Source organism: Nanorana parkeri, unplaced genomic scaffold (genome assembly GCF_000935625.1).
Source record: "Nanorana parkeri isolate BGI_ZX_2015 unplaced genomic scaffold, ASM93562v1 scaffold40, whole genome shotgun sequence".
In the NCBI taxonomy this organism is placed as follows: Eukaryota; Metazoa; Chordata; class Amphibia; order Anura; family Dicroglossidae; genus Nanorana; species Nanorana parkeri.
In genome coordinates this window covers 954,332-981,661 of record NW_017306308.1, presented here as the reverse complement: position 1 = coordinate 981,661, position 27,330 = coordinate 954,332, and positions in this window count along the sequence as shown.

Sequence of the window (27,330 nt, the reverse complement as noted above, 5' to 3'; positions counted from 1 at the left end):
GAACTGCTCCTATCCATGTTTCTTTCTCTTTGAGTCTCTCTAAGTCTTTGTGTCTTTACCTGGTTCCTGTGCCTTTCACTTCTCCGTGGTGTTTTATTTTTTATTTTTCTACAGCATTCATCTGTTAATATAGAATGGCTTACTCTATACCAATATTTCCGTACTGTAGGACGGTTGAATTAGCTAGTATGCCCTTCCACTGATGTTGTTACTCTGAATGCCCCCGCAATGGTGGATGCATTAATATAGTGCTCCTGCAACAGGGGCCCTTTTTCTTTTTTCGGATTATCTACTGGGCAGACGGCATAGAGTTAACGGTTCCCACATCTAGCTGTTCTACTGTTGCATGTTAAGTTACTGTATCTGTACTTCTCAACCAATACTCGAGTTGTCTGGTGATGGCTGTCCTCTTGGGCGGCTATACACTGTTTATGTATATTTGTTTGTTTGTGTAAACCCTCAATAAACACTTATTTAACTAAAAAAATATGAACTGATCAAGGGAATAAAGAGATTATAACACCTTAATTACAAAATACAAAAATAGACAAACATTCTTGCATCCTGAACCAACCCTTCCTTTTTGTCATTGACTGGTATTATCCCAAAACATTTTCTAGAGACCAATATTTCATTTTCGTCCTCTTAAAGCATCAGCTGTGTGAAGTCATTACTGATAAATATTCTTCCGAATTCTTGTATATAAACCACCCTTGCCATATTTCATAGAAAATTGAGTGTTTATTTTGACTGCTAAAAAACAATTCTTCCATAGAACATATATGATTTATTTTTATAAACCATTCCTTTATTGAGGGAGATTCTATACGCTTCCAATATAGTGGGATCAAACATTTTGCTGAGTTCAACAGATGGGGTGTAATAGATTTTTTATATCTTATCACTGACCCCTCACTTTTATGGAATAACATTACCAGTATAGACGAGATGGTCTTACCCACCTCTGTCCAATATTTATTAATAACAGGACACTGCCACCATATATGTGGCGTAGTCGCCCCTTATACCGCAACCTCTCCAGCATAATGGTGAATTACTAGAATCCCTTGCATGTAATCTTACTGGCGTGAGGTATCATCTCGACAGAAGTTTATAATTCATCTCCTCCATATGGGAAGATATTGAGGTTCTACATACTTGTTGCAACACCCTTAATCTTCCTTGTTCTGATAAGGGGATCCCCAGGTCCACCTCCCATTGCAATATAAACCCTGGGGTCGGTATGGAGTTTGTTTGTGACAACAAGTGAGCCAACAGTGATATACTTCTCTTTGGAGATTAGGGTCTAGATAGTATCACTTCCATTGGATTTAGCTCATCCATTGATCTAATTGGTTTTGGTAATAGTTGCCAAAAATGAGTTAGTTGATAGTATTGCCACTTATACATCAGTGATGGTGATAGTGATCTACACAAGATCGATAGTGATTTCAGCACACCTCGGTCTATCACATGATGCAATCGTAATGTACCTTCCTCTATCCATTTACCAAAATGTTGATCTAAATTCCCTGGTTGAAAATAATCATGTCTTAGCAGGGGCATTAAAGGTGAATTATAACTCCATCCAAGTTTCTTATGCAGTAAATCCCAAACCGTCAGGGTACTCCCCACTAGTGGGTACAAATCCTTTGTTATACCTCTGTATTGCATGGTAGCCAACATACTATACTCAGATCTACCTTACATATTTCAAACTCAACGCCCACCCAGAGTTTAGTTGTTTTGTCAAAATGCCAGTTTAAGAGTCTGGCCAACTCTACTGCCTGATAGTAGCGTTTAAAATCAGGTAATGCTAACCCACCCTGTGATTTTGCTCTTGCCAGTGTATTATATGCGATTGTCGCGCTCTTCCTTCCCCAGATGTATATAGATACCATTGTCTTTAGTGTTCTAAAAAAACTATTAGGCAAGGCGACGGGAACCATCTGATATAGAAATATACATTTCGGCAAGACATTCATTTTAATTATATTAATTCTACCAATTCATGAGTGATATAATGCAGTCCATTGTTGCAGATCCTTCTGAATATTATTCAGAAGGGGAATATAATTGTAATTAAACAGGTCCCGCTGATGGGGAGTTAGGTTAATCCCCAGATATTTAAATTTCTTAGCCTGCCACCTGAAAGGGAAACTTGAACGCAAAGAGTCTACCTCCCTGGGCGGCAGGTTAATATTTAGTATTTCAGACTTATTGAAGTTAATCTTAAAATTAGAAATCCCCCCATATTCCCGAAACAAGACTATTAAATTTGGGATCGATATTCTAGGTTGTTGGATATAAAACAATATATCATCAGCATAAGCTGAATACTTATGTTTGTTGTTCCTATAACCGCAACATGAATATCGTAATTTTATCTTATATTTGCCAAAAATGGTTCCAATGATATCGCAAATAATGGGGGAGAAAGTGGGCAACCCTGACGTGTACCATTTCCCAATGTAAATCCTTCACTAAGGGTACCATTAACTCTTACTTGCGCCCTTGGCCCTTGGTGCACGGCCGTATCGAACTGCCCGATACGACCGTGCACGCAGCACGGATCTGTACGGGCCGGCCATTACCTGGGTAAATGAGGGCTAAGTGGGACACTCTCATGGTTGTTCAAAAAGCTGCCATAGGCAGCTGAGTGAACACTCGACCCGAAGTGATGTGACATGAATGCTGTTCGGCTATTCATTTCAGGCTTGTAGGGCTGAAATCAGCCATACATCGGCTTGCTTCGGTTCGTCCGAACATGCTCAGCATGTTCAGCCAAGCCGAAGTGCAGAAGGAGTTAGACTCAGCCGATCCAACATCTGGATCGGCTGAGCCGAACCACCGGCAGGCTACTCGCTGATATTCGGCCTATTCTCAAAGGGGCCGAGCGGCAGTGAGTGACTAGACAAACTAGACGAACATTCAGCTCAGCTATTCTGCTTGGTACCTCCGTGGTACCGAGCAGAATAGTAAAACAGTAAAAAAAAAGTAGAAAAAAGTTTTAAAAGTTCAATAAATTATACATCTTACAAAATAAATAAAGATTTTTTTTTAAAAAGTAAAAAAATAAAGATTAAAAAGAGGAAAACCGAAATAATTAAACATTGAAAAAACAAAAATAAAGATCAATGGAAAAAGAAAAAAAGAATTAACAAAAATTAAACAATTGGGCGGATCTAGCAGTGACAGCTAGCTCCGCTCAACTGTTTCCTATTGGCCGGGACCTGCTAGAGTCTTGAATAGCCCATACAGCAGCCCTTCGGTTCTACTGAACCGAAGAGCTCCGGTGGCCGAAGCTAGCCGAAGGATCAGCCGGAGCTACGGCTGATCCTTTGGCTAGCTTTGTGAATAACCCTTTTTGTTATTATTTGTTGTTTGTTGAACACTTTGCATTCTATTTAAGGAAGTACTTTGGCATGAACCTATGTGCTTTTTTATTTTACAACACACTTTTTCAATTACAAAAATGCAAAATAAATAAATACACACCGAAAAATACACACCTGGTAAGTCTGGCAGATTTTTGGATTAACACAAATATATGTAATATCATAAATTAATTTAATTTGGGAGCCTTTTAGGCTTTTAGTGATAGCTAATCTAGGCACCTTAAGGACACGTTCACACCAGTGGGTACATGCTATGGTCTTTGTACTGCATGTATGCTGAAATACTTTGCTTAGGATTGGTACAATGCATTATTACAAGGCACTCTAGTGTTTATTTTTTTTAAATTCTGTTCAGCAGGGAGCAGCTCTTTCAACCACTTCTCGTCCAGAGCAATTTTTTAATTTTTGCACACACATGAATTTTCAGCAGGTTTAAAATCCCCAATTATATATTTTCTGAAATGAGGGGCACTGTAGCATAAAATAAATTCTATATGCAATTTATTATGTCACACGATATTTGCCCAAATGTTTATCAAACCAATATTTTAGGGTAAAATACATTTAAAAAAATGTTAGTGCACACAAACTGCATATAATACACTTTTTTTGTCAAATATAAAATATGGGGTCGTGTGAAGTAAATAGATGCAACATGTCTAGCCTTAAAATTGCATGCACCAGACAAATTACAGCAACCTACAGTACCTAAAATTGCGCCATCAGCATGGGATCAGATGCCTTGTGGGGGGGGAGGTTTTGTACCCACCCTTTAAGGTACCCTCCCAGTGTTCAAATCACTAGACTTGTGCATTTGGACGAACCTGCAAATCAGCTAAATTCCGTTGATTCTCCGGTTTGTCCAAATCCAAATTATTATATGCCTGAATATGTGAAAAACATATTTGGCACATTATAATTCGTTTACAGAACGCTCGGTGGCCATATTGGCCACCATTGCATTCTGCGCATGCATGCCACCATATTGGAGGCATGGAGCATGATGTCACATGACACCACATGTGCGCAGCGTCGGGTGATGTCACACGCCGATATGGGTGCTGCCCAGTGGCGTAACAACCGGGGGGGGCAGCAGGGGCGCGGGCCCCGGGCGAAAAGTGAAGGGGGGGCGCCAGCCGAAAATGGCACTTTCGGCTAAATGCCGAAAGTGACATTTTCCTACCGTTTTGTCGGCGCGGCCGTATATAATGGGGGGGGGGGGGGCGAAAACATTTTTTCTGCCCCGGGCGCCCAGAACTCTGGTTACTGCCATCTTAGTGTACACTAAGATCTACACCAAGATGGCATGGCTTCATGTGACATCATGCGCCCCAACTCTGGAATGAACAGGATGATGTGCGCAGAACGCAGCACTGGCCACTGAGCGTTCTTCTCTTTACATGTGCAGTTTCGGATTCAGAGGTTCATTGCCTCCGAATCCGAAATAGCATCAAATTTGTTTTGTTTGACCAATACAAACTAAAATGTTTTTAGTTTTTTGTTCATTTTGTCTGAAACGATTTGTTCTCATTTGCATATGTCTACAAATCACTTTATCAATATGTAATACGGACTTTTAGGTACCCACACAAGACATTTATATCTGACAAAAACAATCTTTTTTTTCCTTTTTACTATATACTATAGTACTTATGTAAATTCATCAATATTACTCATACAAATACACAGATTAGCCTTATATTATCCACATCAAGCATACATGTTGTGTAGACAATTGATATCAGAACTTTTTATATACAGTGATTCACACTTTGCTGATAGGATAGATGCTTTTGGATGTGTTTCACTCAACGTGTTTCACAAATCCTATTCTGCTCTTCAGGAGTATTCTAAAGCAAAATAATGATAAGTATACAGTATAATTTATGCACCAATAACAATATTATAGCAAACTAGATGTTCCTACTTGATCTGCTAGCTCACATTAAACATGGGCAACTTTTCCAAGGGCATCTGCTAAAAGATCTGGTGGGCAAAGCCAGGACCAAAGGAGGAAGTCCACCATGCATTGAATCCCAAAGACCAATCTAATATAATAACATATATATGCTATATGAATTATGTCAAGCATGTATTAATAGAGACAAACAGTATAGCATGAACATTGCATTAAATTACCTCCTAGGGGTCACCCATATAAACTTCTTAAGGTATCCTACATAAGGAATCCTGATTGGCTAGAAAATCTAAATAGATAAATATTGCATCCGTCATTATGTATATTTTTACTTTACTTTCTGGCCCTTCTCTACTTCATACCTTAGTGATATAATCCTTACTTATACTGATTCTGGCAACAGGGTAGGCTCATACCGGTGAGCCTCCCACATTAAACACGTGGGTCAAAATTATATATTTATTTCATCATCAATAATAATCTCACACTTGATAGCCATTAGATAAACATTACTCTCTCATTATCATACCTTATTAAATATATGGATGAGCCAACATTTTTATCCAAAATGCTTATCCTTAATATGGATGGGCTGTATGTTCGAACATCGCTAGTTCGAGCATTCGCCAAACTTTGTGGGATGTTCGCGGTCTGTTTGACCGCGCAACATCCCACAAGGCAATGCACCTTCGGAAGCTCTAATTGGGTAAAGGCTTGCACCTGACCACGGGTCAGGTGCAAGACTTTGCCCAATCATGGCTCAGTACTCTATGAGCTATGATTGGGCAAAGTCATCGTGACTTTGCCCAATCATGGATCATAGCTAAGTCCCAGCAGCACACTATATAAGGCTGCTTACACCGCAGCCCTACATAGTGTGTTGCAGGAGGGAAAAGAGAGAGAATCTAAATCAGAGTTTTGTATCAGAGTTCAATAGCAGAGTTCTATAGCAGTGTTCTATATCAGAGTTGCATACAGCGTTCTATATCTGAGTTGTATACAGCGTTCTACACTGAGTGGCCAGATTATTATGACCACCTGACGTTTGTAGGCAAATTAGCTATAATTAGCTATAATTTTGCGCTGAAGTTGCTAGAGGGCCAGACCATTATAAATAGGTAAGCAGGTTGTTTACCATGACAGTAGAAGTGATCATTTTCTGACGATATGGGTAAACAACGCGATTTAACAGCCTTTGAACGTGGGATGATTGTTGGCGCTCGGAGCCATGGAGCGAGTATCAGCAAAACAGCAGAATTCGTTAAATGTTTCAAGAGCAGCTGTTGTTAAAGTGTTTAAAGACTGGACTGTCAGCCGAAAATCTGGGTCTGAACGTGCGAATTGTGGCCGTCAGCGACTAGTCAATGTTAGGACAGAACGGAGAGTGGCAAGACTGGTACAAGACAACAGAAGGTCAACAGTGCAGTGTCAGATTCCTCGCATCACCTTTCAACATCTCGTGGAGTCACGAGGTGGTCCAACAAAGTCCTCTTGTGGAGTAATCTCGTGGCCCAACGAAGTACTGATGGGGTGGTCATAATAATCTGGCCACTCAGTGTATATCACAGTTCTATACAGCGTTCTATATCTGAGTTGTATACAGCGTTCTATATCAGAGTTGTATGCAACGTTCTATATCAGAGTTGTATGCAGCATTCTATATCACAGTTCTATATCAGAGTTCTATACATCGTAAAGATCCGCCACTTCACAGGCAGTTTATGGGGACCCCCAGGTATGATATTTGAAGGAATGTATAATTTTTATTCTTACCCTTTAAGTGATGTAAAAATCACTGCTCCTTTAAAAACGTTTTTTTTTCCCTCATTAACTCCTGTCCCCTTTTTTATGGCCAATAACTTGCATATAAGCCCTCTTAAAGGGGACAATCATTTCTGAAAGTTCTACCCCCATAGACTTGCATTGAGTTTAAGTTTGAATTCAAACTTTTCCGAGTTTTGAATTCACGAATACGAACAGAACTCGGGCCTGTTTGGCCCATCACTAATCCTTAACATATATAAGATATACAATTATGCTAAATGCATCTAATCAAGCAGATCAAAATGCATGTATGTTATAAAAGATCATGTATGTTATCCTCGTCATGTATCTCAGATTCATCCCTGGTGGTCTAGTTCAACAGATTAATTCCCTTATGTCTAACCGAGTACTGACCTTTTTCATAGGTTGTATAGTGAATGGTGTGGAGAGAGTGCCCACTTCCTCTCCCACTGGCAAACGTGGTGGCAATGTATAATGGCTTCCTTATATGGTCCTGGCTGGACGACGCCAGACCCCCAATATTGTTTCAGCATTCCCTCTGACGTGGGTCATCATGAGAAAAATATGGGGGCTACCACTGCTCACCTCTACTTTTTAGAAAATAATTATACCATTTAAAATCAATGTTTAATTTTAATACATGCATAATGGAGTTAAGAACAATTTGGCTGAGTACTTCAGTTCCTAAATTGTTAACGCTATTTTTTAAATAATTGAGAATTTGTCAATTAAGTGGTTTGAGTGCATGTTAAGAGCAGCAGATTTGGTCATCAAGATATCCACAGCTAGTAAAAAAATATGTGATTAATAAAGCCATCAAATTGCCTACTGGATTAGGATAATCTCTTATTAAAAGTACTTAGAGTTCAAGAGTTGGAAGAGAAGGCAATCAAAATGCTTGCCTTTCTAACCTAAGGTAATATCAGATCAGTAGTCAATTTGATATGCTTTAATAAAAAGTTAATACAAATTTGGAAAGTCTATGTAGATTCAGGTGAGGTATTGAAATTTCGCCAAACTTAAAACCCTAAAGAGTATAGGAAAAACAGTTACATTAAAGACTGTCATCAATTTCTTCAGGTATAAAACGAGTAACATAGTATTGATAGAGAATCCATTCATAAAAATATTTTTATTAGTACAAATTCTTGTCTAGGGAACAACTACAACAATGGTAATGGTAATAAGGACACGGTACGCAACTCAACATTTGGTAATTTTACACTCAGTTCAATTAATGCGTCTGTTGATATACAGCAAAAACTATTCAATAAAGATGGCAGCCAGGGAGAAGAAATTGATTAAATATCAAAGTCTTCTCATAGAGCAGTGTGGGGTCAGTGATCAATTATTCAGTTACATAAAAGTAAAAATTGAATGTAAAAATAAAATAATAAGTACCTTTCCTTTTTTGTGTTTTTCTTTTGTATGTTTTGCAGTTTGAGATTTCTTAGACAATAGAAAAAAATAGTGCAAATAACAATTTTTTCACATTGTGTAAAAAAAACCTCAAAAATAAAAAAAATACACACAAGGTTACTCACTTAGCTGTCAAAGGCAGCCAAGTGAATGACCGAGCCGTACGGCTGAGTATGGCTGATTTCAGCCATACATCGGATGGCTTCGGCTGCACTTTGGTCAGCCGAACATGCTCTACATGTTCAGCTGAGCCAAAGTGTAGAAGGACTTCGACTCAGCCGATCCAACATATGGATGGCTGAGCCGAAGCTCCGGCAGCTCATTTGCTGCCATTCGCCCCTATTCACTGAACGGCAGTGAGTGAATAGCCGAATGCCGCCGAGCGCCATTCAGCTCAGCTATTCTGCTCGGTACATCAGTTTAGAGATACGTGTAAATATTGGCCCTAGAATTATTGCTCTCACTCCGGCGTGTACAGCGATACCCAACACGTGTAGCGCAATCGTAATTTTTGTATGTTGGTGCGTGTTTATGTGACAACGCGCATGCTCACAGTGGTGGGGGACTTAATTTTTTTTTCATTTTTACATTTAATGTATTTAATATTATTGCTGAATACTGAAAAATGGCCTGGCCAGGAAGGGGGTCTAAACACCTGGTCTTGAAGTGGTTAATTGCTATCACATAGGGGGCCCCCCATGTGATAGCATAATGGCAGTGACAGGTACTCCAAAATACCCCCAGTGTCACCTTTACAGTTGAAATAAGCTATTGAAGTGCAGATCGCACTTCAATAGCTTATTGCTGGGCTCCAGGAGCCCAGCACTGACAGCTATGGGACTGGAAGTGATGCAATACGCGTCGATCGCAGTCACATAGTATGGGGAGGGGATCGGCGAATGGATGTTCACCGCTCTCCTCCCCAGCTTCTCTCCCACACCCGGCAAGCCAGTCCTGAGCCAATAGGAGGGGCAGCGGAGCCCAGGAAACAAGGAGGGGTGTCGGGCCGGTGGCAGCCTGGTTACAGGATCATAGAAGCGATCTGGCGGCAGCTGAGCCATCAGAATTGCTACTACTGTAAATCCGGTCGCCAGCTCTACAAAACAGAACAGACTCCTGGTGGCTAAAAGCCGCCGGGAGTCTGTGTAACCCCTTCAGACTTCATGACGGGTTTATCCCGTCATAGGTTGTGAAGGGGTTACAGAGCTTTAAAAGTGCATTACTCTTTACATTTCTGTGAAGATTCACACTTATTCAAGTCATAGTATAAATAGTAGTAGTTAGTCAAACCTGTTCTGTAGTGTTAAAGCCTAACTGCACCCTCTTAATGTATTACTAAAATGCAGGCAGGCTGTATATACAGTAATAAAAATGGCTCTTTTTTAACTTATTTTAACAGCAAGTGTTGCCACACATAGTAATTTTGGGCTGAGGCAGCGCTGTTGTTCAGGCAGTAAATGGGATATGTCAGAGAGCTGGCCTGATTTTTTTAGTGCGAGGCTCCTCTACGTGCTGCAAGCACAAGGTTTTTATTAGCCCTTGCTGCAGTGCTTAGCTGGTGAACAAAAGTAGAAAAAGGCATATTTATTACTGTATATGCAGCCTGACTGCATAAAAGTAATACATTTGGAGGGTTCAATTGGGCTTTAAGATATTATAGAATAAGTCCAGTTGAAATGGACTAATACTAGCTATACTTTTAAAATTCTTGTCTGTCTGTGGGTATAAAGTAATGTGCCAAAACCCTGTATTTACTTCTACTTTTCCAGAGAAAATGGATATGCTCTGTTTCTCTAATGTTTTCATAAGGGGACTCTTTTTGAAGACATAACTACACATGAATTTTGTGGAAAACAGTGAGCAGGCAAGGTATCAGATCCTCAGAAACTGAAAATGTTGCAGATTCTATAGAAGAAACACCAAAATGCTTCTTAGAGAAGAGGGGATTATGGAAGGACATGATCACCTTAATTCTTAAAATACATAAATGCTCCATATAGTAAGCTTGGTGCTAAGTAGTTTGTTCATTTTAAGGTAATTGCAAATGACAAGGGAGGAGGTGAAGGAAAAAAGTTTCACCTCTGCATAAGGAAAGGTTGCTTTAGAGTTGGAGCTGTAAAAATGTAGAATATACTTCTAGCCAACTCTGTAGGTATTTTCATAAAAAAGCTGGAAGTTTTTCTAAATGCAAAAAATATAACTGGCTATCATATTTACAGGTAATAACACTGTAGACTGCTGATCAATGGAATGTCCAATGGTCATAGGGGGTCAGGAAGGCTTCTTTTCCTTATTGAATCAATTTGGACCATGCTGTATAAGGGTTTTTGCCTACTGCTTGCGAAATTGAGGGTTTAGGGTCCTGAAAATGCAGGTTTTTAAATGTATTTACCGTATTTTTCGCTCCATAGGACGCACTTTTTTCCCCCCAAAAGGAGGGGGAAAATGTGCCTGCGTCTTATGGAGCGAATACCTATCGCCCGACGCCCGGGACATGCAGTTTCGGGTGCTGGGCGAGTAGTTTCTTTTTGTACATTCAGCCCTGCTCCTGACACGCAGACTGAATGTACAGTGGGAGCCGCTGCTCGTTTAATACAAGGGATCTGATTAGATCCCTTGTATTAAATCGAGCGGCAGCGGCAATCGTGTCCGCCCCCCCGCCGTGGTTTTCGGGGTCCCCCACTCCTCTGAGGGACCGTGACCCATCACGGTCCCCCATAGGAGCTAACCATAGAGCCCCTTGAGCAGACGAAGAACGTCGTTCTTCGTCTGCTCTGTGTGAAAACTGAGACAGCGCCACCTGTCTCAGCGGTCACTAACTGCAGCTTCTGTGACAGAATTTCTGTCACAGAAGCCCTGCGTCCTATCGTCCGGAGCGTCTTATAGACCGGAAAATACGGTATGTCTTTTAGTTGCAATTGATGGACATTTGTCTTCTTTCAACCTAACTGTGAAACTGTGTGGCTATCTGTACCAAGTAAAAAAACATAGGAGTCTATTCACGAAGCAGCCAAAGGATCTAGCCGTAGCTCCGGCCGATCCTTCGGCTAGTTTCAGCCCCAGGACCCCTTCGGTTCAGTAGAACCGAAGGGCTGCTGTATGGGCTTTTCACTTCGTGATCTTCGTGATCTTACAGCTGGCTCCGGCCACTTGCAGAGAGATCAGCGTCCCTGGTTACCAGCTAACCAGGGACACTGATCTCCAGACAGCCTAACTCTCCCTGGCACTGCGGGAGTCTCCGGCTCCCGGGCTCCCAGGAGAGAAACAATGCTTTTTCTATTTTTCTCATATTCTGACACGGAGCTCGGCCAGCTTCAGCTTTCAGCTCGGCTCAGCCGAGCCGAGGCATATGCGTTCGGCTCGACTGAGCCGCTCGGCCACGTCCAGGAGCTGTACGGGCTATAGTGAATAGCCCGTACAACCCCCCTTCGGTTCTACTGAACCGAAGGGGTCCTGGGGCCGAAGCTAGCCGAAGGATCAGCCGTAGCTACGGCTAGATCCTTTGGCAGCTTAGTAAATAGACCCCTATATTTAAGTGACTCTGTCATGGAAAAGTAATGTGGCTGCCATGGCTAGCCAACTTATGTGTCTATGTCTGCCTTCAATAATATTTAGCCACCTGATTTGCTACAGGTATGGTATAAATTAGTGTCAGAAAAGTGTTCTCCATCTTTGTATTTGTTCGAGGCCAAGGACTTTTGGATGTGTAATGTGGACAACCTAGTGTAAATGTTCCACAGATACTTGGAAAATATTGCCAGAGAAGCAGTAAAAAGACAGCCAGGGAAATAACTTTCTCAAAGGGGGATCAGCAATGGCAGCCTACATACTTTTCTAAGGACGGGGTCACTTATTTATCAGTATGTGGAATCTGTTTCAAGAGTTTTCTTACTATTTATTTGTTCTGTAACATGTCTTCAGCTTTAATATTATAGAAATGACGGCAGAAAGCCAAATGTTACATGGTTAGCCAACAACTGTTTACCTTGAAGATGGGAAAAGCCTTTCACTATGGTAACTTACTTTGCCTTTGTTCCTTTGCCTCTAGAATCATCTTCTGGTTTATATTGGCCAAGTTTAAGTTTATTATCTACAAAATATTGATTTTTAGCATGTGGGAAACAAATGGATACATTTTCAAACCAGAAGTAGCCACTGATAACTTAAATTGTAAAGAAAAAATCAGATCAGATCTCAAAGGGAAAGTTAGAAAATGAAAGCTAGCATCTACATACCACAGACTACATAATTACTTTCATTTCCACTGAATATTTGGATCAAAAAAATGGAATCAAGGCAAAAAGTGTTTGGACAGTAGCATTGCACTAATTAGATAAGGTAACCTCGCCATGCTGATTCTGTCAGGAATCCATGCTACAGTGCAATTTAGATTTCATTTATTCTTCAATTAGCATTGTTGAATAATCATATGCAGTGCTCAGACAGCAGAAAGCACCCGACCCTGTGCAGCTTTCTGCAGAAGTATCAGAAATTTACATTAACAGTGTCAGAGCCATTGATTTTCCACTACTTGACATGGCAATAAAAATGGAAACAGCAAGAGGTTTATATAGCATCTCAGTTTCTCTTTTTATTTTAGTTTCAATATTTTTATTGGAATTAGAATTAACAGTTTACAAATTCAAACAACTGTGGATGTACATAAACAATAATACAGACAAAGGTAGTACAGCTGGTGCACAAACATAAAGGTACAGTATACATAGGCTGATGTACGAGGTATACAGAAGTATTAGAGGGGATGTACACTGGGGTGTAATGTACAACAAGCAATCATTTGATATAGGTTGGAAAGAGGTAAGGTCTAATGTTAACTATAGACCAAGGAAATATGACAATTAAATTAGAAAAGGAAGAAGATGAGAATGAAAGGAGAAGGAGAGAGGTGGCACTCAGTCCGTCAAACGACTTGGATTGGCAAAGGGATAGAGGATTCAATTACCTAAAGAACAAGTAAACGGGTGTCAAAGGACGGTGGAAGGAAATGTTTCACACAAGGTTCCATATTTTTTTTCAAACTTGATCATATGATCATATAAACAGGCAGAGAGTTTTTTGTTGGAAAAAAATCTAGTGGACCCTGTTTTTAGTTGCGGTAATAGAAAGAGTTTTATTGGTCCATGAACTAGCTACTGTATATTTGGCAGCAGAGGGAACATTAAATTGGAAAACTGAGATACCTGTAAGCCTGACATTAAGCAGTGCTGGGGGTTATAGGCATAGTTATAGGCATAGTTATAGGCATAGTTATAGGCATAGTCATAAGAGTAGATATAATTTTAAAGCTCTTAGTCCAGTAAGTGTGTATGATAGAGCACGTCCACTACATATGCAGATATGTACCGCTGTCGGAACAACCAATAAAACAGTTACCATTGCATTCTGGCACAAAACTAACTACAGTAATACCTTGGTTTACAAGTAACTTGGTTTAAGAGTGTTTTGCAAGACAAGCAAACATTTCTGAAAAATTTTGCCTTGATATACAAGCAATGCCTTGCATTAAGAGCAACATTTTGTAGAAAAGTGCCACCTGAATAAGGCTGTAGCAGTGCGAGCGATGTGTCTGTTTAACGACAATGCAATGTCACATTGGATAGATTCCTTGTTAAGGTTTCACGAAATGAAAAAGATTCTATTGAGCCGAGAGATAGCAGTGATTCCATTAGTGATAGTGAAAGTCGTCCTACACAATAATCCTCCTCTCTCTTGTCTCCCTCACACCAGCCACGAAGGTAACCGGAAATTGGTTTATTTTTCTTTATATTTTGTACAGTATTATATTACTATATTGTATTGTAATCATTTTTCTGTGAATATTTTTGGGTTGTGGAACAAATCATCTGAATTTCCATTATTTCCTATGGGGAAATTCGCTTTGATATACAAGCGCTTTGGATTACAAGCATGCTTCCGGAATGAATTATGCTAGTAAACCAAGGTATTACTGTATAAGAGCACTTTATAGTTAGTGTCCAGTACTCTAGTGCTCATAGAGCATGCTTTAGTGGAAACCCTAATCTGAGACTAGTTTACCTCAGGGATCATGAGGTCGAGGTCCTTCTGCCAGCGATCCATATAGGAATGATGTGGTGGATGTGCATGTTGTAAGGAGTGCGTATAGAGTAGCGACATAAGGCCAGGGCAGTGAGGGTCACGTTTACATATTTTTTTCAAATGGGGAGAGGAATGATAGAGAGAACTTACTTTGAGAACATATAAAGCTTTTACTTTGTAGGTAGCATAAAAGCTCTGAGCAGGGAAGGTTATATTTCAATTGCAAATCTGAGAAATGTAATACCTGTATATTAATGTTGTTATAAAGAAAATGAAAACGCGTGATACATTTTTTCACGCCATTTGTGAAATGCAGCGGGAGAATCAAATGCTAGAGGGAAGGTGGAATGGTAAAGAAATGAGAGCATGGGAAGATGGGGTGAGAGGGGGCAGCTGAAATATTTAGAAGCGTCCCAAAGTCAAAGAGAATGGCAAGTGATGGCACAGTCTAGGGCTCCTATTGAAACCCATATGGGAACTTCTTTGTTGGCGTGATATTTAGCTACAGTCGCTATCTGAGCTGCATAGTAGTATTTTTGCAAATTAGGTACACCCAGGCCTCTTGAGGGTCTAGTCTGGTACATGGTGCGTAGTGGGATTCGAGGTTTTTTATGACCAAATACAATTGAAGATCTGTCTTTGATGAACCCTAAGCATGTGAGGGGGGTATAGGAGTAGGTAAGACTCAAAAAGGATACAGGAGTTTAGGAAGGAGAGTAATTTTTAGGATGCACCGATACCAAGTACCGTACTTGGTATAAGTACAAGTACAAGTACAGATACTTTTCGAGCTCCAAGACTAGACTAGAGAAAAATTCAAAAGTTAGGAGGCAGCTGTCATCTGTAAGGAGCACATGGAGCTCCTGGGATTTGTACATCTCTGTTTTAATGTATGATTTTGTTTTTATAAATATAAATAAAGAGATGCACCGATACGATTTGCAAGTACGAGTACTGATACTTGCCCAAGTACTTACAAGTACAAGTACTGATACATTTTTGTTTATTGTCGTGTGACAGTTTTTCTAAAACAATATAGACTAATGATTTCCGGACAGTGGTGGAGCGCCAGAGCTAGGTCTTAGCTGCAACCGCTGCAACCCTGGTAGTTCTCATGAAAATGCCAAATATCGGCACTGGTACTCGAAAAGTATCGGTGCATCCCTAGATTTTGATCGCTGCAATCCTGCCTAGCCAATAAAGGGGGTTGGTGTGCCAAATTTTTAAAATATATTTTTAAGTTCATGAATAAGGTACGGTAGTTAGCTGAATATAGGGAGGCATAGCAATGGGTCAACTGTATACCTAGGTAGTGTAAGGATGTGGATTCCCAATAGCATGAGTTTAATTTTAGATTTTCAACTAGTTGTAGGGGCAGTGAAATATTGAGAATTTTAGATTTCTTAGGCATAATCCTAAAAACATTTTGATAGTTGGCCAAAAGATTTGCAGGGTTATTCACAAAAGGGTGAAGAGTTTGGAGAAGACAGGAGAAGTGAACTATCTAGGAAAAAATAGCTGATTTGGAAAAATTCTCTAATTCTGCTCAATCTTCAGTTCAGCTATGTTGTCCTAGATTGTTCACTTCTCCTGCCTTCTTCAAACTCATCACCCTTTAGTGAATAACCCTGTTTGTTTCTCTTTAATACTGGGACAGGGCCTGGTAACACTCCGTTCAGAGGCTAATGCAGCACTGGTATGCATTTCAGGCATGGAACCACAAAAAAGTAAGGCTCCAAGGTTAGAAGTGCACCAAAGATTGCAAGAAAACAAGCATGTAATGTGATAAAAGTATGAGGGAAAATGGATCTAAATGTTCGCTGTATATATACAAAATAAAAATGATTTAAAAAATAACCTTTTTTTCTTTTAAAAAATGCATGCTTACATTGGTGCAGTATAAAATCATCGCCAGAAATTTATCAGCAAAATACATAATATCAATAAACTGTGTTGTGTGACAAGGCATTTTATTTTACATTCACTATTACATTTTTCATCAGAAATTCATTTTACAGCTGGTGATATGGAACATTATAAATCATGTCAGCTATATGTAACTATGGTTTCACAAAGCATTAATGGGCTATTAAAATTTTATTCTCATTATCATGGCATGCAACAGCAATAACAGAATATGGTTACTCGAAACTAGATATGTGTGACTTGGTTTGCAGTGCATGCTGTGTATCAATAAGAGAATTACATACTAATTCATGCATTTGCTTTATCTGGTCATAGCATAATTAGGTGCTATCCAATGACAAAATACAAAATTAAAATGGCACTAAAATATTGATTCTGGTACAAAGCATTGCATTGTTATTTACAAATTAGATGAGGGCTTTTTTTTCTTTTAATATTGCATTTTTTAATGCAACACTAAAAAAAACCTAATGAACAAAAGTAAACAAAAGAAGTTTAAATATTTAGGATTAGAAAAATAGAAATAAAAAAATTACAGGAACATATAGTTAAGGGGGAGAAGGGGAATGAAGGACTTAATTAGGGCTAAATAAAGAGTTAATAGGGGTTTAACAGGAACACCTTTTTTTAATAAAAATATCTTGTCAAAAAGCTCATCCCTTTGATCTGCAGATGAATAAAAAAGTAGATATAAAAGTAACAATGTTACTTTGCATCTCTCCATCTTGTGTCATGAACACTGTGGGGTCTATTCACTAAGCTGCCGAAGGATCTAGCCATAGCTTCGGCTGATCCTTCGGCTAGCCTGGGCCCCAGGACCCCTTCGGTTCAGTAGAACCGAAGGGCTGCTGTACGGGCTATACGCTATAGCCCGTACAGCTCCCGAAGTCGGCTGGGCATCTCAGTCGACCCGAAGGCATATGCTTTGGCTCGACTGAGCGGAGGTAAAAGCCGAAGCTGGCCAGCCATTCAGAACGCCATCAATATCGTAGAACATTGTATAAGGTGTAGAAATGCTCAAGGGAATTTAAAAAAAGTTTTACAAAATGGCAGTGGCTTCAAATTGAAATGGAAAGGCATTTTTTTCAATAACATTAACATACAAATGGCTTATTTAGCAATGTTATATGCTATATTATTTTTCTTAAGAAAAGTGGAGTTTTCCTTTCCATTTTGCTGCTGCTGATCTATGGAGGGCCCCTGTAAGCAGACTATAGCCACTAAGTGTCTCTTTACATGTGTATAACCGACTGTCCGCTTTACACTGGAAATAATTTGGGTGACTGTAAGGATCTTGTCCACTGGCTGGCAAACATTCATCCCCCTCCCGACAACCCCCACCATGTGCCCCTGGCTCCACTGTCGTGATCCCTTTGATGTTTCATCAATTAAAATAATCAGTTGTGTACATCCTTTACCTAGTTGTAACTAAACAGGTTTATTTTGACAAAAACTCTCAATAGCTGTTTCCACTGATGTTACATCAATTTTACTTCACCAACCTGAATAGTCTTATCTTATGTCTCCTTAACAAGGACTTGTCACCAATGAAGTGCTGTCACATAAGGGGCTTGTTATTGAACTGTGCTTTTCCTCAGCGTACTGAGGAATTAAATGTCCCACAAAAAGAGAGGAATTAAATGTATGTACACCAACGCTAGAAGTCTGGGTTTCAGCAGAGTTCAGATGATGGAGCATAAACCTGATTTGAGATTGGGTCTCCAGAAATAATTCTCTTGACAGATGTTCTTTGTTTTGATTGTAAAGGGGGAGCTCCACCTCTTTTCTAGTAACTGAAGTGGGTGTTGACAGAAATGATCTGACCAATCAAAAGGTCTGAGGAGTGGCCAAGGGGGTGTCCAAACCCTCTCAAATAGAGTTTTCCAAATCTATTAATATTTTAATTTGCATACATGTTACATTTTGGCAACCAGTATATTATTTTCCAGGATGGTATCCTTTTGAATGAATCATAACATATGTGTCAGATGCCTTCATCACCCGGGCAGGGGTTGGCAAACTCCGCCCCTCCAGCTGCAGTGAACCTTCAAATCCCATCATGCTTCTACCTCTGGGAGCCATGCCTGTAGCTATCAGTGTGTCTTGCAAACCTCAGGAATTTGTATTTCCACAACAGCTGGAGGGCAGGAGATTGCCTATCCCTGACCTAGGGGATGGAGTGTGGCAATCCGCCTCCTGCAGGCATATATAGATATATCCTATTTACAGTAACCATTATCATCCAAATGTGTCAAAATAAATGGCTTTTTTACTAATAGTTGCTTTTTATTACTTCTCTGATATTTGGACACCCACGATGTGAGAATTGTGCCTGGAGCTTATCTTTGATTTACTTACCACAACCACTCCTCTGATCCCTATCTCTATAGACTAAACCTTCACAACAGCCTTTACCACTAACATAAGTCTAGAAAAAAACTGTTGTCATTTTTTTAAATACTTATATTTTGTTAATCCTCTTTGTGATTTTGTGTATAAATATGTGGATTTCAGAACCATTTGCAGAAATGTGTAAAGCCCAGTGAAAGGATCTAAATAATTTTTTAGACTGTAGGCAGGACCCACCTTACCATCTTGTCTTGAATTGTATTGTGATTGTAATGTTTTCCTTATATTGTAAAGCACTGCGCAAACTGTTGGCGCTATACTGTATAAATCCTGTATAATAATAATCCCCAAAGCTTGCACTCGCTGCTATAAGCCTTGCAACTTGGGTAATGAACAGAAGGGACATGAAGAAAGCACGAACATTTTCTAAACAGAAAATCTCTGTGGGCATTAACATACACAGACGTGCATGGTAAGAATAACTCACTTTAGGGTAGGCCTAAAAATTGAACCATGTGTCCCATTAATTTGTCAATTCAGTAGCAGGATTAGACTGAATGGCCTAATAGATGTTTTGAATATTATAGTTTCTCTTACAGATTTACAACAAAATGACAATATCAATGATCAACATGTTTAGTGTTTTTTGATTCACAGTTGGCTTTTTCTTGTAACAAATAAAAGATCCAAGTCTGATATAACACTGATTTCTTCAAGTAACACTGATATATCCAAGGGGGTTATTCACAAAGCTGCTGTAGGCAGCCGAGTGAATAACCAACCCGAAGTGAAGTGAGCCGAACGCTGTTTGGCTATTCACTTCAGGCTTGTACGGCTGATATCAGCCGTATATCGGCTGAAATCAGTCGTATATCGGGTGGCTTCGGGTCGCCGAGCATGCTCAGAATGTTCAGCCGACCTGAAGTGCAGGAGGAGTTCAACTCAGCCGATCCAACATCTGGAAAAGCTGAGCCGAACCTCCGACAGGCTACTCGCTGCTGTTCGGCCTATTCTCATAGATGTCGAACAGCAGTGAGTGAATAGCTAAATGCCGCTGAGCGGCAATCGGTTCGGCTATTCTGCTCGGTACCTCTGGTGGTACCGAGCAGAATAGAGAAACAGTCAAAAAAAGTTTAAAAAAAATAGAAAATTATTGGGCAGAGCTAGCAGTGACAGTTAGCTCCACCCAACTGTTTTCTATTGGCCGGGACCAGCTGTCATTACAATGAGAGCTTGTCGGAGCCGGCGAGGATATGAAAGCTGACTCGGCTAAGCTCTCATCTTAATGACAGAACAGCGTCCGCTGGTTACCTAGTAACCAGCGGATGCTGTTCTGTCATTAAGATGAGAGCTTAGCAGAGTGGGCTTTCATATCACTGCCAGCTCTCCTAAGCTCTCATCGTAATGACAGATGACATCTGTCATTACGATGGGAGCTTAGGAGAGCTGGCAGTGATATGAAAGCCCACTCTGCTAAGCTCTCATCTTAATGACAGAACAGCGTCCGCTGTCATTACACACTGAGAACCCGGCCTGGGCCACTGTGATATCACAGCGGCTTCTCCAGGTTCTCAGTGTAATGAAAGATGGGCATCCTTGGTTACCTGGGAACCAGGGACGCCCATCTGTCATTACACACAGAACTCGGCGGAGCCGCAGTGTAATGAAAGATGGGCATCCTTGGTTACCTGGGAACCAGGGACGCCCATCTGTCATTACACACAGAACTCGGCGGATCCGCTTTGATGTCACTGCGGCTCCGACGGGTTCTCAGTGTAATGACAGAACGGCATCCCTGGTAACCAGGGACGCTGATCTGAATCTGCAAGTGGCCGGAGCCAGCCGGCTTTAAGGGATAGCGTTGGGGTTTAAAAAGTATGATAATGTTAATTCAAAGTAATGATTTAAGGTTGAGGATAACTGTTAATCATCTTTGTTATCAATTTTAAGGGAAATGTTATGTGTTTAATTTAGGGTGAATGTAAAATTTAAGGTTTAGTTTGAGTTTTTCATTGCACATAATTGAGTATTCTTTGCAAAGTGAAATTTTACCCTATTCACCAAGCTATGGAAACTTCCCCTGCAATGTGCACATTCCCTTGCAAAGCAAACAATCTATTTGCCTTCATTAAATCAACCTCACTGTAACAAGTGTCTTAGGAAGACACTTTAGTTTTAAAAAAAACAGTCTACTCATTTGTCAAAATATGTCAAAATAAATATTTTTAGTTTAACAAACAAAAACCAATAGAAATGTGAAGGCTCAAAAAATTAGTTTTGTTTCAATTTGCATTTTTTGGGGATCTGAAATTTGATTTGGTTCATTATTTGGAATTCGGATCGATTAGGATTTTATATTTTTAGGTTCGGATTAATCCAAATGTTTTGTTTTTTTGGTTCAGATCAATCCGAATTTTTCATTTTGAATTCAGATACATTTGGATGGGGTTCTTTAATTAAAAATTAACTTAATCATTGTTTTTTCTTACTATTATTCAAATTTTTATCTTTTGAAAAATGTTTTTTTTTTAAATACAACAGAGGTAACATATCAACAGTGAGCTTCTCACTTCTGTCAGGTATAAAACCAAAAAAAGTATTTAAGAAACAAAAAGAGCATTACCATGTCAGTTGAAATCACAGAGCAATGATAACAAGCAATATTTGTATAGTTTAGCACTTTCAATGAGAAGGAAGTGAGAGCAGTGAAAGTCCAGCAAAACCAGAAAAAAGGAGGTGAAAGGGTAACATAGGCTAAGTACGGGGAGGGAAGGAAGGATGGAAGGAGAATGGACATGGACTCCATAGTCATCATACAACAGAAAATACCAATGTTTCAGAGGCCTAATTTTCACATCCTAAGATAGCTATAGTTAAGAGGTGAAAAATTAGGAAACAGTGTGCAAGTATTGAGGTGACTCCACTTATGCCAAACGGCTTCATATTTAGCACAACAGTATAGTAAGAATGTCAGTTCTTCCATCAGAGTAGTATGGTCAATTTTAAGGAACCATTTTGCAATCAAGGTTATAGTTGGCGAATTCCAGTACAAAGGAATGAGTAGTTTAGCTTCATGTGGAAAACCATGAAGAAAGAACCTTTGTAGGCTGATATGGGTTCTTCAGAGCAATGAAATAAACAGGACCAGGGGTTTAGGGCAATATGTTAATATGTTTGCCAGTGATGTATAATATGAGACTTATTACATTGGTCCAAAACTGTAGTATGTGAGGACAGTACCATCAAATGTGGGAGTAGGATCGCACAACTCCACAGCCCCTCCAGCAAATGGTTGGGAAAGAAGAGGAAATGAGACACAGAGAAAAACAGAGACAGAGAATGCCAGAATAGTTATCAATGGTTGGATGCAATGTTGGGTCAGAAAGGTAAGCCTCAACCATATCTTGTGCTGTGTTTTAATTCCTGTGAGGCACTCTAGTGGGTCCAACCAAGCTGTCTATTACTTCAGCCCAAATAGCAGCTGCTCCGGAGCACTGAGCAGTGCTAGCGCTAGATGAGAGAGCATCAAACTGACACTTCTCAAGCTCCTCTTATTCCTCTCATCCTCTACTGGAATTACTATTTATTTGTCCCTGTCACACACCCTGCAAACCAAAAGCCATCTTGCCCTTGATCCGAGTATCACACATGGAGGCCAGCATCACTAATCAATCCACCCCAACTAATGGGCTTTCCTATGCCAATGTAATGTTTGTATACCAGGGCATGAATGGCCTTCTGCTGTTCAAGACTCTCCAGCATAGCTAAGGTGGCATTCCACCTCGTTTCCAAATCTTGTTTGAGGCAGTGCTCCACTAGGCCTGCCTTTTTCTTTTCCTGTTTGAGAAGATGGCTGTTTTCACACTACAATAGAAGTGGCCAGCTATCTTCTGACATGCCTCTAGTAGTGTAACCAGCCTTCCAGAGCTACTGTCCTCAACAAAAGCAGCCCTTACCACAAGATAAAACATATGGGCTGAGCAGAACACTTCCACAACTCTAACATCCCTTAGAGCCTTCATCATGTTAGACCCTCTGGCACTACAAAGCCCATCTTGGCCTTACTGCCTTGCCTGCTCTCCTAGCCGCGGTGCCACCTTCTTTGCGGTGCTTGTAAAATATTATGTGAGGTGTGCTACTCATCCATCACCTCAGCATGCAGGAGGAAGGAGCAGTTTGGAAACAGCACTGGCTGCTGCTCTTCCTGCCCCTGAGGTTGGTGGTATGTCTTCTGACACATTGGGCTGCCACCAATGTGCCATCAAAGAGAGCAAGGCATGCTGGCCACTTGGAGCACTCCATAGGTCAGTAGTGAAGTGATTGTGAGTGTGTGATTGTCACTGTTATAAGTGTTTAATGGATATTTGTACTTGAACATTTTAGGTTTAATATATATTTTATTGATTTTCAAGAGTGGCCTAGGTGAAATGCATTGGAGTGCTTGGCTGAGAAGCCATATCACTTTCCTCCCTTAGCAACACTGCCTTGTGGCAAACACGCATGTACTGATTCATGCCACTATTGGTCAGATGACCCAAGATTTTTCCTCGGTTGACCTCCCTGCCACACAGCTAACATTTTGCTAGCCACCCATCACCAATTTGGACAAAATGGTCCCAAATTTTAGAATGGCGGCTAACCTTGCCACTGGCAGATGAACATTCTTCCACTACAGCGGTTTCTTCATCTTCACCTTGCCCTAATGGAGCAACTTCATTCTTCTTCATGTTGTAGCCTGTGGCTTCTGGTGTGGTCTCTGGCCGAGGTAGTGCAGGAGAATTCCTAAACATCTTTGGTATCTTGGCCACTGAAAAGGTTTGGGACCTAGAACTGGTAGTGGCAGTGCTAAGTTCCTGGGTGGAAGACTCCAACAATAAATGGAGAGGCAGGTGGGGCAGATGACTTGTCAGGGGAGTACACAGGTAGAGACTGAGGCACTACAAATTCTGGTGGGCTGTCGTTGCCAGAGGGTGGAAGGTCTACCTCATCTAGAAAAAGGAAAGGTAATCCTATTTCTAAATCTTCCACTGAAGGAATGACAGAAATATATTTTCCTGATGTTTGCTGACTTCCCTCTTCTCCCTGCTGACATGTGTCAGGAACAGGCTCACTGATTACTGCACAGCTGCTAGCAATGCAGCTGTGCAGTAACAGCGATGGTGGCAATATGAGCCTGACCATTTACCTCCTGAAAACACAGAATCTCCCTCTTTGGCGTCACTAATAGATGTGCACTGAGAAAACCATCTGCAGCTTTGTCCTGACCTCTGCCGTAAAATATAGCAGGTATCACTATGTTACTGGCAGTGGATGTGGTAAAGGTGGTTATGGTACCGCCACTATCAGTTACAGCTGTGCAGGTGGTTCTGGGGCAAGTGGAGTCCTGAAACAGCCGGTGACTAGTAGGTGCTCGGCGTTAGAAGACAAAAAAGCAGTCAGACACTGTGTGCTCTGCTACTGCTCTGATCGACTCTCTACTCTACAACAGGAAGGCACATGACTATGCCTGTAATACAACCCCCAACAGCCAAAAAAAAATGATTGGCCAGAGAAAAGTCACATGGGCGATTTAGTTTAGTTTGTAACAAAATTTGGAGGAATTTCATTCAAACATTTTTTAGATTCCTACGAATTTGGCAATTTGGGTGCATCTGAATTTTAATTTGAAAAGAAACTCTAAAAATGTAGGACATTGTTCTATTGTATTTATCAACCCCAGACAATCACATAAACCTTCTGATCTTTAACGCAGCAATAATTTTCTTTTTCCAAAAATGAAAACAACATCCAAGAAACCTAAAATGAACATAATTTACACAAATTAAAGCACAATAATAGTTTTGTAAATCTTAATGAACAAAATGGATACATTTTGTGAGGAGTTTTAAACACATTTAATTAATGCAGCTGGGTCAACTAGTGCATATACTGCCCTAGCTCGATTTTGTTTTTTGGACTGATTTATATTATTATGTAGACATGTGCGAAATTCGGACATTCGGATGTATCCGAATTCCGAATTACAGATATAACGAATGCAAACGAATCCGAATTTCCGTTTCCGAAATTCGGTAGCGGTAGTTCGTTCGAACGTTTGTTTCGTTTTCGTTTCTTATTTGTTTAGCTCGTTGGAGCAAAGTGACATTAGAGAAAGAGAAAAACATTTTTCCCCCTCAAATGTCACTTTGCTGCAAACGAACGAACGAATAAACGAAACGAATAAGAAACGAAAACGAAACGAACGTTCGTACGACTACCGCTAACGAATTTCGTCCGAATCCGAATTCCAAATCCGATTTGACTTTCACACCCGAATCCCGAAAAACGAAATAACACAAATCCGAATTTAAAACAAAACGAAACTAAACAAATTTTTTGGCAGTGCACATGTCTATTATTATGTAGAAAACCATTGTCATGAATATATTAAGACCGGATTCAGTGGTAATAAATGGTATGTACTAAGCCCTATAAAGTCTTGTCAAAAACAAATGTAACATATTCTCTATTTCCTCTTTATACATAATTGTAACTCTATGCTCCATTATCATGGATTCCAACATAATTATATTACTGTCCATCTGTCATAGATTTTGATCAACACAACTATGGGGTCTATTCACAAAGCTGCCGAGGGCAGCCGAGTGAATGACCGATCAGAAGTGAAGTGAGCCGAACACTGTTCGGCTATTCACTTCAGGCTGGTACGGCTGATTTCAGCCGTACATCGGCTGAAATCAGCTGTACATCGGCTTGCTTCGTGTGGCTTCGGATCAGCCGAACATTAGCCAGCCGTAAGATCGCGGCTGGCTCCGCCCAGCTGTCAGAAGCAGGCTGTCGGCAGGCCAATGGCCGGCCGCTCGGCCAGCTTCGGCTTTCAGCACGGCTCAGCGCTCGACTGAGCTGCTCGGCCGTGATTGGGAGCTGTAGGGCTATTGTGAATAGCCTGTTCAGCACCCCTCGGTTCTCCTGAGGGCCGAAGCCAGCCGAAGGATCGGCCGAAGCTACGGCCAGATCCTTCGGCAGCTTTGTGAATAGACCCCTATGTTTTATGTGGAGCTTTTTCCTTACCATCATGACAAGATCACAGCAATAAAACACATATTTAACATTTCAACAGTTTTAACAGCTATAATTGCTATCTGTAAAGCAGGGCTTTAGGAATTAAATAATTGTGTACATTTTATTAACAGAATGGATAAAAAAAGTTTCAACGACTTGATTTTTCAAAAATAAAAAGATTTTTCAAAAATAAAAAGATTTGTGTTAAGTTTTTCAACTCTCACTTATGTTGACATCATTTCTAGCAGTGTAAACTAATTTCATTGAACTTAGAATTCTTTTAGATTTATTTTTTCTGCCAACAATCTTTAGAAATAAATTATGAATACTATATTTGTTTCTGAGTTAATTATTAAAGGAATCTCAGCTGGCTTTATGTGCTTCTTTAACAGCATACATATTTTACAGTCAGAAACTCTTTTAGCTAATAGCACACATTAGATGTATTTTGTTCTTAATTAAATTAAGATCTGTTGACAATTTGCCCAAAGCATTAAAGATATTTCAGTTTCATGTAAATTGATATTTTCACAGCAAAGTGAAAGAATCCTGACAAGAATACATATAATTGCAATAATGACCATACTTTGTTGTACCTAATGTGAATTCATAACTCCTACTAGCAACTAAAAAAAAATTAACAGAAATGTGACAGGACTGAATTTAATTGTCTTAATGACTCTTGCTGTGACTATTTCTGTTGATTTAATCCCACCAGTCTTTCAAGGGTATCTGTAAAAAGTTAAATTGTGGCTTCTCTAAAGGTCATTGTCACTAGCTGTGCAATAAGTAACATATGAATTTCAATTGCTAAATGTTAATAACATAATACTTAAAGTATTGCTTTTAATGATTTGTAAAAGTACACAAAGATGCTTGTTTATGATGATGAATTGTGAAGTAACTAGCTTGTATAAATGAAAAAATAAATCTAATGAAATACAGGCTATGGAGAAGAAATGACTGTCTTCATACTTAGAAGAAATAAAAACCAAAAGCAAAAATAGTTGACAGTGTTAAAGGTTTGTCAATTGATTGCATATAGCGATGGGCTCAATGTTCGAGTCAACCCAGACAAATACATCAATATAAAGGTAAGGCTAAAAGGACGGAAGCAGGCAAATTACCAACGTAATCATGAGTAATGATCAAGACATACGCAGTAACTCTTGAGGAGAAAGGGACCAGATGTGACAGGTCATTAAGTATAGTGCACATAGTGTAAAATAAAAAGTGCTCCTGAGGCTGTTCCCAGCCATCTCCCCTGTTGAGGGAACAATTTGGTCCCAACCCAAGAAGGAGAGACCTTATTCATAACTAAAATACATATAACACAGGAACACAAGGAAGGTCACTCTCAGCTCACACAATACTCATGAAAGGGGAAAAGAAAGA